The 14021-nt window shown below is 41.1% G+C and overlaps 1 long non-coding RNA gene across 1 annotated transcript; it reads left to right on the top strand.

The window, feature by feature from the left end:
- The first annotated feature begins 3845 nt into the window (after positions 1-3845).
- On the top strand, positions 3846-6514 carry LOC108797873. Its single transcript, XR_001941910.1, has 3 exons — positions 3846-3856; positions 5484-5487; positions 6422-6514. It is a non-coding gene; the product is annotated as an uncharacterized LOC108797873 (long non-coding RNA).
- The last annotated feature ends 7507 nt before the right edge of the window (positions 6515-14021 follow it).

Consider the following 14021-nt stretch of genomic DNA (forward strand, 5'->3'; position numbering starts at 1 on the left):
TTTGTGTTTTCCTGGGGGGGGGGGGTCCCTCCTAACATTCCTCCCAGGCCTAAAGGATCTAGTATTAATTGGGGGGGGGGGAACCTCACGCTTTCCCCCCCTCTTCTGCAGACTGTAGAAAAAAAATTGTTTCTCAAAAGTCACTTTGCTGCAATGAACGAACGAAAGGAAAACAAAACAAATTTCGGAATCGGAAATTCGGATTTGTTTGCATTCATTTTATCTGTAATTTGGAATTCGGATACATCCGAATCTCCGAATTTCCAAAATTTCGTCCGAATTTCGATTCGGAACGAAACGAATCACACATGTCTATTATTTAGTAGCTTTAAAAATATTAGGCAAAATGTCAAAATATTTAACAAAAATACATACTGATGCACAGTCATAAAGATACAGATAGAATAGAGACACTATAAACTTTATACATGTATGATGTCCACTACGACTGCCTTACAAATCTTCCTTTCTGCAAAATAATTGTTTTTTGCATGGCCAGAGGTAGCTCTACGCAGGGCCATGTTTTTCTACAATTTGACAAAGATTTGATAAATACAAATTACTTTTGTTAAATTCTCATTGCAAAAATTACCCGTAAGGACAGATAAGAAGGGGAGTTATCTCAAAATGATTTTCCAGTGTAGTGTATTTAAAAATCATTTTCTGCAGGTGGCTTTTTTTCTAGAATGTTATCAATGCAAAAGTTTATTAAGAACTCTAGGCGATTATGATCTAAAATATTTACCAAAGATCAAACTGCAAAAAGAAGCAATGACTGATCACCTTAAGCTGCATGATGTACACAAAAACAGTACAAAATGTACAGCAACATAATCTACTCTTTCACAATCATATTAATATTGAAACATTATGCAATCATCATTAATATTGAGAAAAACTGGACTGTGCATCATCTGGCTCCATAATTTTATATATAAATGGCAATGATTGTCAATGCTGAAGCCAGCTAAGCAAGCTATAGTGTTCAAATAACATGCTAGGGAAACTGTGCCATGATAAATATATACTGTATGATTTTAGATGCAGTTAACACATTGAATGCACCTACCATCTTGGATGTATCTGGCTAGATATTTCTTGGCTGCAGGAGTACAAAAAAGAGTAGATCAGGTAGTTACATAGTATTTGTGGTAATGGACCATGCTGTGGGCTTTCAAGAAAAACCATCATGGGTTTGCGTAAATTTCTCTTCATTTTTTTAGTAACATGATTTTTAAAGAGACTCTGTTACTTTAAGAATACTGATAGCTGCTGACAGATCTGACATACAGGAACCCGGGGGATCCTGCACATACTTTCAGCAGCTTTCAGTGTCCTTTGCTTCACCAGAATGCTGGAGCATTCTGATCAGGCAAAGCTTTAGCATGTCCTAGATAAAGCTTGCCTGCGCCTTCTGTACATTCCTATAGGCTAGTGAAGCAGCCCATCATGCTAATGAACTAATAGGAATGTGGGGTCAGGGCTTAGCAACAAGCTCCAAAAATCTGATGGAAATGTTGAAGCTTTAACTAATGATAACAGCCCAACATATGAATAAAGAAGATAATACAGATAGCTGCTGCAGGTATGGAGCCTCTTCAAACTGATATTTTGTATCTGTGCTTTTACTATATGCAACTAATTTTTGTTTTCCAAATAAACATTCAATGTATCACAACGAATTTCCAAAGCACAATGGGCTAACATAAAAGACCATACAACAGATGTACTCCCTTTTCTTTACAGCTGTCTATTTGTAAATCTCTGTACTGAGCCATTGGATAAGGGATATGTGATTGCTGAGAATTGATTGTAAAGTTCACTTTGGCCTATCAATGTTTGTAGACAACAGCCTTTTTTCAATACATTGTAGGGAAAGAGATTACTGCAAGGAGCCTAGAGTTCCACCTGGTGGCTGTAAAAAATGCTACATAGCATGTGCAAGTAATATTATATTTTCCTGGCAAGAAGTATTTTTATTTATATTTATATATATTTTTCCATGGCCAGAATATATACAAAACCACTGTGCAATGGTTGGACATACAGTACAAAGCAAAATCACAGGTTTGGCCATTTAAAAAAAAAAAACCCCTGAATAGGGCAGCTTGCTTTGTCTTGTCTTGGTTGGCACACTCACCAGGTCAAAAGCAAGCAGCCTCTTCAGCTGTATGGTAATGTTTTTGAATAGCCAAACCCGTGAAATTGTTAAGTACTGTATGTTCAACTATTTGCATTCACAAAAACCTGTGTTGTGGGTGGTGATAGACATCAAGCTTTCTCACCATAATGAATATGTGTTGACAGATTTTCTATGGACATGAGCAGTGCTTTCCTAAACTGGGTTGATGGTAAAAGGGGAGTATAGCCAGTAAATAGCTCATTCACTTTTTTCCACAGTGGAGGGAATGATTCAGAATTGGCTGTGCATAGATTTGTCAATATGTGGGAAAATTACTGCTTCTAATAAGAACCACTTAAAGTTTCCAGGAGCTCTGATTACCTCTCTGGCACTAACCTCTACATAACCATGTCTTAACAAACAATGCTTACATTTGTTGCAATGCTTGTTTATATTGAACCATATATGCCCCCACCCCAATAACCTTGTCAATGTATTCTAAATAAGTGCATTTTACTATCATCTTAACTAAATAATTCCATGTTAATTGGTAAATATTAGTCATTTTTAGAACTCTGCTACTTACCAGTGGCTAAATTCTTAATTTGTAACAGTGATCTTGCCTAAAGATATCTTGACATTTTAAATCGAATACTATGATAATTTCTGTTCCTTGGGTAATATACATTACCCAAGGGAACTAATTATTTTCATATAATTGTATTTGTTTTCTCACCAACATGGTTATGGAATGTTTACCAGCGGATTTACAAGAGTGTTTAAACAAATGAGCGGTGATTAAGGATCAATAAATAATAAGGAGAGGTTAATGCTTAGTTGGCTCTCTAACTTTTTTATTCACTTTATTGCTGCATGACCCCTGCTATGAAGACAACACACAAACCTGTGTATTTTAACAGTGTTAATAATTACCCAAAAGAGCCTAAGCGAATATGTTGTGGTTATCTTAAGGATCTATCTGACTGCAAAATGTAAGAACAAAGGTGTGTTTATCAATGGAAAAGCAGACAGGGACTCTCATCTGATGCCTCAGATAATATTCTGGACAAATGTTTGTCTATGATAGAACAATTCAGTAAGTTAGCGTAAGCTAAAGTTTGTAAACGTAAGTGTTTTACAACATAAGACTTTTTTTTGAAGATGGTGTTAGTGGTTGAGTCACAATTTGTACAATACTATTCACGACATGTCAGAATGTGATGGCAAATGAGGGTCAAATGAGGATCAAAATAGGGGGTGGTTTTGTGCACATCACAATTGCGCAGCACAATGGATATACCCACCATATGGAAATGCAGCAAACTGATTCTTTGAGATACGCTGCTTCAGCTGCGACAGCTGTCTATGCCCACACACCGCTCTCCTGATCTGTCACAGGAGGCTGAACAGGGCAGGAGGAGAGCCCAGCCTTTTGTGGCATGCTGGCTCTCACATCACTCTCCTCCCCCTTTTGGCCTTCTGTGACAGTTTCTCTCCTCCCCACTGGATGCTGCACTGTGTCAGAGGGGACACAGAGCAGTGCCCAGTGAGGAGGAGAGAAACCAGGAATACACCGCAATTTCGTCAGAAAGATGGCACTTTCTGCAGTTTGCCAAAAGTGCAATTTTCGGCCGACATGTTTTGGCGGCCGAAATGTAGGTGCATCCTTGGTTGTATATGTTGTTCTTTTTTAAAATTCTTTATTTGACAACAGCATTGTGCAACAGTTTACTTGTCAATGCAGGGCGTCCGCCCAACACTGGTGTCAGTTGTAATCATGTCACATCATATATGCATCCCGAACAAGGAGGGAGTGCAAAATTTTAATGCAAGTCACATTACCATAAGCGTAAACATCAGTTGGTACATTCAAAAATTTCCCAGTTCGTAACAGGGTCCTCACACCCTACAGTACCATTGTGCCTATCGCGCCCCCCACCTTTATATTGACCTCTCCACTGAGAGTGTAGTACACCATTATTCACTATCGTGGTGGGGAAGTGCATCTCCAAGTGATTGTATACACTCCGGTAGAATTGTACTTGATCACACAATCCTGTTATCTAGTAGTAAGGGGAATGGTCTACCTCATTCCCTACAAGTAGAAGAAAGAAAAAGAAAGGAGATTAGAAACAGATACAGCAACAGGTAGAAAGCATGGTGGTGGTGGTCCGGTCCCCCCAGGGTTTAGACCACCTGATCCGCAGCCTGATCAGGCATGGCCTGTTTGTACATGCCCGAGTATCTGAAGTGAAGCCATGCTCCCCATGTAGGGCAGAGGCGTTCCTCGGAGTTGTGCATGGAAGCTGTAAGATCCTCCATGCGGTAGATGTCATTGATTTTCTCAAACCACATGCGTATTGTTGGGGGGATAGGCTGTTGCCATAGTATCTGTTGTTCTTAACAAATAAAGATTTCTAGTGAAATGGAAGTTTGTGCTAGGTGCTCCTAACCACCCAGAAGTTGTTTATCTGGTGAATGATTGGACTATAATGATCAGAAAGGCAGCATCCTAGCTCCCCGACCCAGGTTAATACCTCTACCATAAACAAGGTTCCGTACAGAAATGCATATTTTATCTATTATTTGTTTTAATTAACCTCTGCTCACATCATTTCCAACTCTATCACACACCCACCAGATATGCAGGAGGAGGGTAAGGATGGCTTTCTGTGCAAAGTAATGGCAGTAGGCATATGTTCTTCTGGGTAAAATAATGATGGCTGAGTACCTGTCATTGCTTTGTAGCACATGCCATAAAAAAATTATAAATGGGGTGTTGGGAAAAGCTGTCCTGAAAAATCTGGGCATGGAGGTGATCTGGAAATTTTTTTTCTTCAACAGCAGCAGATATCTGTGCCGATTCTGAGTATTCCGAGCACGAGTACTTCCAGTATCAGGAAGCCGGGCAGCCTGCCATTACACACTGCCCGGTTTCCCGATTGACCGGGAAGCGGCTCCATGCTCTCTCGTCCAGATGGCTCCGGCTGGGTACTGGAGGAAGGCCGCGTTCTCGCTGGAGAGGCCCCGGGGTTGACAGGCTGCACATACTGGTACTAAGGTAAGAGGGGACTTTCTTGTTAATCGGGAAGCCGGGTGGTGAGTCTTTACACGCTGCCCGGCTTCACGCTGCACGCCACCTGGCTTCCTGAATGGGACTTCCGTTACTCGGTAATTGGTATCGGTGAGTACTGAAGAAAAATTATCGGTACCAAAATACCGGTATCGGTGCATCCCCAGCAGCAATTGCTCTTACGCAGTGATGAGGGATCCCTCCGCCACAGTGTGCTGTACTTTTCCTTGGGGGGCCCAGACATTAAACCACAATAGACCAGCCCTGGGGTAGAGCAGCACAAGAAAGACTAGTAACTGTTCTGCATTCTTTAGAAGGAGGAAGATGGCGCATTAGCAGGCTAGAAATAAATGGCTGATATGTGCCTTGGGGAGGAGGAGGAAAAGGGCACATTAGCAGACCTCAAATAAATGGATGTTACATGACCTTGAAGAGGAAGAAGAAGAGAAAAAGGGTGCATTAGCTGCTCCCACCAAACTTTGTGGTGCTCTGTGAGTCATGTGTTGATGGCGCTATCCATGATAATTATACTGTTCCACATACAGCTTAAAGGCATCTGCCAAACATGTATTTGAATGAATTCATGTTTATTCCTTGTCACACTCAAAGTCACATACATCATCTCCCTGATGAACCTTATTTTTTTACATTTTATTTCTACATTGGCACATATGTCCCCCATAGCAGTTCCCAGCTCCCTATGCACATTGTTTGACAATATCTTGTCTGTTAGTATTGAATTTGGACAGAACAGATTTTCAGGATTAGCCCACCAAAAACTTTAGGGGGGATTGGTTTAAAGTGTGCAACTTCTAGGTTTTATGCTTGGTTTGATGAACAGCTCGTAGATGAAACCCAAGCTGATTTGCTTATTTCTATACAAGGGTAAGTGAAAACAGATCAAAATATAAAAATAATATTGTACCTATAGTTTTAGCTTTAACAGTCATATCTCACACACTATAGAACAGTTTGACTAATGTTCTATATACGGGATATCTGAGTTGGGGCCCCTGATTTTGCTAAAGGCCTGTACATACTATTCAGTAAGTGTAATGCTACTGAAAGCTGTCAAAAACTGGAGACATTTAACATATTCTTAAAGATGATAGATATGCTACAGAAGGAAGTGGTCAGAGTCTGCAGAAATGCTACAGCAGGCAATTTTTTAATGTTATTTTATTTATTATTGGTATTTATATAGCACCAACAATTTTTACGCAGAGCTGTACATAGTGCACACTTACATCAAGTCCTGCCCTTAAGGAGCTTGCAATCTAAAGTCCCTATCTCACTTCCATAAATACAGGGCCAATTTAGACAGGAGCCAATTAACCTACCAGCATGTCTTCGGAGTGTGGGAAGAAACCGGAGGAAATCCACACGAGCACAGGGAGAACACCTTGCAGATAGTGTTCTATCCGGGATTTGAACCAGGGACTCCCAGTTCTGAAAGGCTAACCACTCTGCCACTGTGCTGCCCATCATATTCTTTGAACATGCTACAGTTGTTGCAGACTGGAGAAATGCTTTAAAAGGCCTTCATATACTAAGGACAGATTACATGTGACTGCCAAAGATTGCCATTATACATTGGTGCTCCCATATCTGTGCAGCTTACAGCCCCCATAAAATTACTTCTCTTAGCAAGATCCATTGTAGAACACTAGAGCAAGAAAAATTAGAAAAGGGATGGACAGCACAGGAACTACAATAGTGTAAAGTGTGAGTCCACTCACTTGGTTAGCCATTCCTTCAAATTATTGGCTCCAGTAACTGAGTTGACCAGGGGGGGGGGAGGCTAAACACTGCATTATAGGTTGTTTCCAACACCCCTGCCTTGTTTCCTGGGCTCCGATACCCCTCCTACGGGCCCAGGACTGGCTTGCCAGGTGTCAGCAGGAAGCTGGGGAGGCTATCACCTCAGTTCACCGATCTCATCCCCGTACTATGGAACCGGGAGTGACGTGTATTGCATCACTTACGGTCCCATATCTGTCATTGCTGGGCTCCACAAGCCCAGTTATAAGCTAATGAAGTGTGATCTGCACTTCAATAGCATATTTAGAGTATAAAGGTTACACTTGGGGTATTTTGGACCCCCAGCATCACCTTAAAGAGTACCTGTCACTGTCAATATGCTATCACATGGGTGCTTGTAAGTCCCCCTATGTGATAGCATTTAAAGTAAAAAATAGTATTAAATAAATGAAATGTCCCCCTTCCCAGCGGGCACGCGTGTCATCATGTAAAAATGCGTTGGGTGCGCCTACTTATGAAAACGACGATTGCGCTACACATGTTGGGTATAACCACACACGCCAGAGTGAGAGCAATAATTCTGGGGCCAATATTTACACATATCTCTAAACTGATGACCTGTAGTGGCTTTTAAAGCGTCGTCTATGGACTTTTTGGGGTACTGAATTCTGTTGCGGTTTCACGGAACCCACACCATTTTTAACCTGGGCATGTTGGGTATGTATTTACTCATTGTAACCTCATTGTTTATATTTTACAAAAAATTGTTTTATATATTGTTTTGGGAACTTAATTTAACTTAAGTGCATTTTTTCACTACATTTTTGGGTTTGATAATAACTTGGGCTAATGTCATGCAACATAAAAATTCTGCCACCATTTTATTCTATAGGGTCTTGGCTTTCAGAAAATGTGTAATATTTGGGGGTTCTAAGTAATTTACAGGCCCAAAATGTGGATTATAACAAAAAAAAAAGGCCTTGGTCCTTAAGGGGTTACATTTGTGATCACGAACTTTGCAAATCCTGGGGATTTGCCTCATCTCTAATGCTAATAATGTATCCTATCCTGGAACTTCCCAAGGGGTATATTTATAATTTGTTTCACACAAGATTCACACAACTTTCACACAAGAGCCACACATTTTTCTAAATGTATTCAATTATAAATAGACTCCCAAGTGTAAAAGAGAGATGGCCTTTTTTTTACATGAGCACTAAAAGGATTGGCTACTGATTGGCTACCACCAGAGGGACTAACAATTTGTAAAACAACAGCAAGAAGCAGCACAGAGAGGTCCTGCTGTGGAAATAAGAAAATAATAGATCTAAAATATTTGGTGTGAATCCATTTAGTGTATGTCAATAGCTTGCAGCAAGTCTAAACAAATGGAACGTTAATATATTATTATATATTATTTATGACAGAGATATAAGGATTTTGTTTTAAACACAAAAAATACTCACCTAGCATTATTGGTACTATGTAGCATTATTGGTAATGCCTGCGGTAGTTTTTTCATAAAAAGGAACAAGTCTGTGAAAGAACTGTGGGGATAATAACAATATACACTAGATGACGCTTCATCTTTGTAGATACTGCAGAGTGCATATCATATAGGTCTATAAATCTGTCAGATGCTGGTGTTGTAAAATACAATTCCCTATGCTAAACTGTCAGTAAAATGGTGTTTGCTTTATTGCCTTTGCTGCATTACACCATTGCTGGCACTATGGAACTGTAAAACTCGGTCTTTAGTAGAAAAAAAAAGATTACTTGCTATAGAGGTTGGTATGATTATGGACATGAGAACACTATGGGGGTTATTCACAGAGCTGCTGAACGCAGCCGAGTGAATAACCCAGCTGAAGTGAAGTGAGCCAAACGCCGTTTGGCTATTCACTTCTGGCTTGTATGGCTAATTTCAGCTGTACACTGAGCCGAAGTGCAGAAGGAGTTCGACTCAGCTGATTCAACATGTGGATCAGCTGAGCCGCAGCTCCGGCAGCTCACTCGCTGCCGTTCACCCCTATTCTCATAGGTGCCAAACGGCAGTAAGTGAATGGCCAAATGCCACTGGCATTTGGCTCAGTTATTCTGCCAGGTACCTCCGTGGTACCAAGCAGGATAGAAAATCAGTGAGAAGAGTTAAAAAAAGTTTGAAAAAAATATTTTTTAAATGTAAACAAATAGTAAAAGTAAAAAAGAAATAAAGATTTTTAAAAAAGAAAACAAAACATTCTTACAGAGCTAGCAGTGACAGCTAGCTCCACCCAACTTTTTCCTATTGGCCGGCACCTTCTAGAATCTTCTAGCAGGTCCCGACCAATGAGCAACTGGGCGGAGTTGGCCGAGATGTCATGGCCGGCTCTGCCCAGTTGTTATTGTTTAATGACAGATCACTGTCCCCAGGTCATTTGGGGATGCTGAGCTGTTATTACAACTGGGTGGAGCAATCTGTGAGATCACAGCTGGCTCCGCTGAACTGTCATTTGCGGGACTTGCAGCCGGCCTTCGGCAGGCCATTCGCCCCGCTTCCGTTGACACTTTGACTCAGTTGAGCCAAAACATATGCCTTTGGCTCAGCTGAGCCGCTCAGCCACCTTCGGCTGCTGTCCGGGCTATTGTGAATAGTCCATACAGCATCTCTACGGTTCGATTGAACCGAAGGGCTCCGGCGGCCGAAGAGAGCTGAATGATCAGCCAAAGCTAGGGCTGGATCCTTTGGCTCCTTCGTGAATAACCCTGTAAATCTCTAAAATCACTGATATATTGCTGCAGAGGTACAAGAAGAGAGTGGATCAAGTCTTCACTGACCTGTAAAAAATATTCCTTGTCACTCTTTTCTTTAGGCCACAATAAATACATTGGATGCTCTGGATAACATTTGCTTTTATTTCAAAGTTGTCAAGCAGTCACATAAGCATGGGCATGTCATTCAGAATTTTAGCAATAGCAAACCTGTGAAAATGTTTGTCTCATGCTAGTTTTTGTCCTAGTAAACCTGACCTGACCTCATCTTATCTTAATGTTATAGAAATAATTTACACAGATTATTTTTGAAATACTTTGTTTATTGTCACATTACAGTGCATACATCATTGCATTGGACAGTGGCGAAATATAATTTCCAAATAGAAAGACAAAATAATAATTCCTCTAGCGTTATGAGCATTAACACATCCTATTGGTAACCGACAGACAGTAAGCGGGGCACATAGACCAACATTGTTCTTCACATTACTGGGGACAAATCAGATAACGTTATGAAAGAATCTGACATATTACTCCTCTTCGAGGAGACCCATCTGCCTAGGTGTTGTGCTCCTACCCTCGCAGGTCGCCCAAGCCGCTCACCTCTGCCCCCTTGAAATAGACCTGGGCCAGGAAGTGATTCGCCTGTTCGACACAGATTATTTTTAAATAACTAGCCATGCCTTTGAGCTTTTTCATTTGACTATTTTACATAAAAATTACATCTAAGTGATATTCTTTTCTTTAAACGTTTTTGTTGATTATACTGCATTTTGGGGTTAATATTTGGGGCTGTTGTTCTGGGAAATATTACATGAAATGCATTTTTACATGAACTTTTTTTTTTTCATTCATTTGACTTATTTTCTATTCTGCTCAGCTGCATTCGGCTATTCACTTACTGCCGTTCGGCCCCTATGAGAATAGGGGCAAATGGCATCGGGTGAGCTGCCGGAGCATCCAGATGTTGAATCGGCTGAGTCGAACTCCTTCTGCAGCTGATGTACGGCGGATTTTAACCTTTGGCAGCTAAGTGAATAACCCTGTTTGTTTCTGACAAAATTCCAATCTCCCCCACCCCCATATTTGTTTTACATTTTTCACAACATATGTTCACATTTGTTACTCGGTGAGTCAGGGAAGAACATACCTTAAAATAATACTAGCTCCCCAATGTTTTGTTTAATAGAGGAGAATTCTTATTGCTTTCTTCTATAAATTATTATTATCATAGTTGGAAAGGGAATCAATATGTTAGAGGTCATGGTGGATCATAATTACCCTTGAAATGTTTCTTAGAAAAGTAGTATGTTATCCTGACATCTCTAATTCTGGAACTGAGCAGTTCAGTGACCCAAAAGACTGATTTCAAGCGGAGAACTTACTATAACGCAATGGCCTGAGCCTACAAGGTGACAGTGTGACACAAGACTTATTTATAAAGCCTGAGCAAAGGCACAACATAACTACTAACAATATCAGCCAATGTTGCCACTTGTTTTTTTGTTTATTACCTTTATTGTTATATAAAAAAAAAAAAAACTAAAAATGTTGTCTTTCAATATAGCTTATGCTGATCATATACTTAACAATGAAAGAAAGATTGGTATATCTAAAGAAATACATTGATCTTATCAGTATATTCTATTCTGATATCCATTATTTCATGCTGCGAGTATGTTTAAATGTGACACACTTAAAGTTATCCATTTCAAGTAGTAGATGTAAGCCCTAAATGAACGACATTTAGTTTGCAAAAGCACTGTGTGGAATAAACAATTGTCTTTCTTGTCTAAATACAATACTTGTTTTGACTTTTTTTACATCCTATGTTGTACCTCAGTGCCACTGATATCCTGCACCCTTTTTGCAGCTACTTCATGTCTTAATACATGTACTTCAACAATGGCTGAATATCATTTCTCAGGGTGTGTGGGATTTCTATGGGAGGTTTTACAATGCACATTTTTTTAAAGATATTGTAAGTTCAATACATTAATTTATCTTATGGTTAGCAGTCTGTACTAATTTGTTTAAAGTTGCTACCTTGCAGAGCCTGAAATCATAGAGGGTTTGGTTTCAGAACAAATTTTCGCAGGTGGTTCCGGAGCAGGTCATGTGGGAGCTGGAACTGTTGGATCACTAAGGGTGCCCACACACCTTACGATTATCGTACGAGAATCGCGTGAAATCCCGCGATCGTGCGATGTTCGTAAGGTGTGTGGAAACCGGCGACCTCTACTACTGTAAGGTCGCACGTCTTTAAACTTACGGACATGTTTGAAAACCCGCCGAGCATCGTACGATGTTCGGCGGGTTTGTGGCATGTCCGTACGATAACAGCCGCACGGGCCGGTGTGCGCAAGCGCACACTGCCCGTTCGGCATTGCGGTCATCGGAAGCCCGCCCATCAGGGGGCGTGGCTTGCGATCATCGCAAGTACGATCTGCCTATGCAACATAGGCAGATCGTACGTTTTTTTAAGTACCTTACAACCATCGCAAGACAAAAGTCTTGTGATGGTTGTAAGGTGTGTGCCCAGCCTTAGCCTAGAGAATGTTTTGAGATCTCTCCACAAGCATAGGCACTGCTTAAGAACAGCAAATGTATTTACCTATTGAAACCGAGTAGCATAATGGAAAAAATGTCTTACTTTTCTATACAATATATGTTGCTATAAGGAATATATTGCATATGCAGCAGTTTTTGAACTTGGAATCCAGCGTGGACCAAGTCTTCATAGTCTGAGCAAAAGAGTACTTTAACAGCAACAACCTTTGGACCTTGACCTTGAGGGCCCTGGACATTTTGTGTCAGCGCAAATGCAGACTGAAAAGGGTAGTTGTGTCATTTTACATTGATTATTACAGGTATTTACATGGTGCAACAATTTATGCAGCACTTTACATACTGCTCATTCATTAGTCCTTGCCCTCAAGGAGCTTACTTACTACCTATTGCACACACATGCAGGGCCAATTTACCTTCCAGCATATCTTTGGAGTGTGAGAGGAAACTGAAGTACCCAGAGGAAACTCGCACAAGGAGAATATGTACACTCCTTGATCATAGTGTCCTGAGCAGGATTTGAATCGGGGACCCTCAGTGTTGCAAGGCAGACCCAAACTAGACCCAAAAGCAAAACTGTAATATGTTATGTCTGCATTAATAAGATGTTGTGGCTGTATAAGTTTTCTTTTTATGCTTGCTTTCTTTTTTTCCTGGTGTTCCAGCCAGTAAGTCTGTTATTTTTAAACCTGCTTTAAGAGACCGAGCTGTCCAGCAAGAGGCAAATGGAGGGTTGAGACGGACCATTTAACACTGACAAGGGTCAGATTTTATTCATTTATATAAAACCTTTATCCCAAAGGGAATAAAGAAAAACTGTTACTGTAACTGCTTGAAGAAAATCTGCTAATTCATCTAACATTACCCTCCCCAGAGGGTGGCGATGCTGCCATCCAAGAATGGCTCCATTGCTTCTCCATAAAGTGGTTCCACCCTAAAGCAAGAAATGTGTTACTGCCTGGATCCCCAGGTAAAAATAAAAGGAAAAATGTCTATAACAGCAAAACTAATGCAGCTGCTTTATTTACGGTTTGATGAGCTGCAATTTATTATAGGAGTTATACTCAGCAGTGAAATCTTAAAAATGCATTAAAATTACCTTAACTATGTTTTTTTTATAGTTAGGGTACTTAAATGCATTTTTAAGATTTCACTTCTGCGTTTAGTGTCACTTTAAGAGGTGTGTTGTTATCTCGTTTACTACTACCTCATTTTTACACTGAAACTTTTTTGGTTTACAGTTCAGGTATGGACTTACCTCAATGCAACACTGATGTCGGGTCCCGGTCCGAGTGGCTCCAGGTCGGGTGCCGGTCCGAGGGACGTACAATGTCCCAGTACGAGCCAGTGTGCGGGGATGCACACGGAGGGGACATCCCGGCGGTATCGCTGGGCCGCGCAGGCGCAGACGCCCTGGGATCCGCCCCGCACGGCGTGACGTCATTACACTGGCGTGCGCGGGTGACGTCATCACGGCAAGGCCTGTTCTCGCTGCGCTCGCAACAAGGGTCTGTACCATCCAGCCTGGGGTCTGCTACGGCCACTTCCGATTCCGACCCGTCCCTGGAGTGCCATATCCATGGACTTCATAGTGGATCTTCCACCCTCCGAGAACTGCACGGCCATCTTTGTGATAGTGGATCGCCTCTCCAAGATGGCTCACTTCGTTCCTCTGCCGAGAGTCCCCACTGCCGAGGTCCTAGCTCGCACATTTATTAGGGAAGTCGTGCGTCTGCATGGAGT

The sequence above is a fragment of the Nanorana parkeri genome, unplaced genomic scaffold (genome assembly GCF_000935625.1).
Source record: "Nanorana parkeri isolate BGI_ZX_2015 unplaced genomic scaffold, ASM93562v1 scaffold1357, whole genome shotgun sequence".
In the NCBI taxonomy this organism is placed as follows: domain Eukaryota; kingdom Metazoa; phylum Chordata; class Amphibia; order Anura; family Dicroglossidae; genus Nanorana; species Nanorana parkeri.